At 40.8% G+C, this 1,464-nt stretch overlaps 1 long non-coding RNA gene across 1 annotated transcript in view; it reads left to right on the top strand.

Annotated features, from left to right (window-relative positions):
* Positions 1-950, top strand: part of LOC105299450 — a 14,069-nt gene extending 13,119 nt beyond the window's left edge. The window contains exon 3 of the long non-coding RNA XR_896531.1: positions 882-950. This is a non-coding gene — a long non-coding RNA (uncharacterized LOC105299450). The remainder of the gene's footprint in view (positions 1-881) is intronic.
* Positions 951-1,464: the final 514 nt, after the last annotated feature.

Raw genomic sequence — 1,464 nt, 5'->3', positions numbered from 1 at the left:
CTTTTGGTTAAGAATTTTTATGTTCAGACCATCCTATGTGGTTATTTTCAGTCTCTGAATTTGTAGGGCCCACCATGCTGGCCTTCCCTGAGCCTGTCAGGTTTGGTATGTGGCCCCTCTTTCGTCCACATATACAATGGAATGTTAGCCATAAGAAAAGATGAACTACTGCCATTTGCAACAGCATGGGTGGATCTTGAGAATATCATGCTAAGTGAAATAAGTCAGACAGAAAAAGTGGAGAACCATATGATTTCACTCATATGTGGGATATAAAACTGAAAGCAATAAACCAACAAACAACTCACAGACATAGACAATGGTTTAGTGGTTACCAGAGGGAAAGGAGGAAGCGGGGAGATAGAAAAGCGTAAAGGTGTCAAATATATGTTGACAGAAGGAGATTTGACTTTGGGTGGTAAGCACATAATACGATATACAGATGATGTATTATAGAATTAAACACTCGAAACCTATATAATTTTATTAACCATTGTCATCTCAATAAATTTAATTTAAAAAAATAAAGTAATTTGCCTTTTTGATAGCAATCCAAGACTTAATTGCAATATTCAACCTGTCCCAGAAATGTGAACTTTAAACAGTTACTCTGAAATTTCCTGATTAGCACTAATAATTTGCATTATAATACCCCTACATTCCCTTTATTCCCCCTCCCCCAAAAAGATGATCTGCTCTGAAACAATCCTTTCTTTTGTTTTGCAAATAACTTCCTTGCCCCATCCTCTTTCTGCCTATAAAAACCGTCCATTTTCTACGCCGCTATGGAGCGCCCTTCTAGTTGCTAAATAGTTCATAAATCACCTAATAAAGCAAATTAGTTCTTTAAATTTACTTGGTTGAATTTTGTTTTTTAACAGATTCGGTTGCAGTGATGAGCTCTAAAGAGACTTCCAGCAGCTTCGGGGAGGAGAAACACAAGCAGGACACCGATGGGGAGGAGAAACACAAGCAGGACACCGATGAACCCTTCTGACTACACTCTCTTTCTCGCCATTTCTAGGGACATTTGTAAGTTTCTCTCAGCTTTGAGCTCCACTCTCTTTGCATTTAAGGTCCCTATCTCCTTGGCTCTTTTTTACAGGGAAGGCCAGCTTAAGCTGGCAGATGGTTCTGCCCAGAGGCAAGCCCCTAGCCTTTCAGAAGGCAATTCCCAGGACTCAGTAACATGTCTTGGTTACTGCCAATATAGAGAAAAACCCGGCCCTTGATTCTATTACTAGAATCCACGTTGGGAACTGTTGGTGGGGTGGCAGCTGCAGTTCTCCATTTGTTTGGAAATCAGTCCACAGTTCCCATGCCTGAGGTTTGCTGGTTCAGTTCTTTCCCCAGTCCCTGGGAATTGGTGGTGGTGTGTGCAGGGTCTTCCTTCGGTCAGGACACAGTAACATCTCTTGGTTACTCTTGATATGTTAAGGTGCACATTCTTTTTTATCTTGTTTT

This window comes from Pteropus vampyrus, unplaced genomic scaffold (genome assembly GCF_000151845.1).
Source record: "Pteropus vampyrus isolate Shadow unplaced genomic scaffold, Pvam_2.0 Scaffold1, whole genome shotgun sequence".
In the NCBI taxonomy this organism is placed as follows: Eukaryota; Metazoa; Chordata; class Mammalia; order Chiroptera; family Pteropodidae; genus Pteropus; species Pteropus vampyrus.
This window is presented reverse-complemented; position numbering and strand designations above follow the sequence as displayed.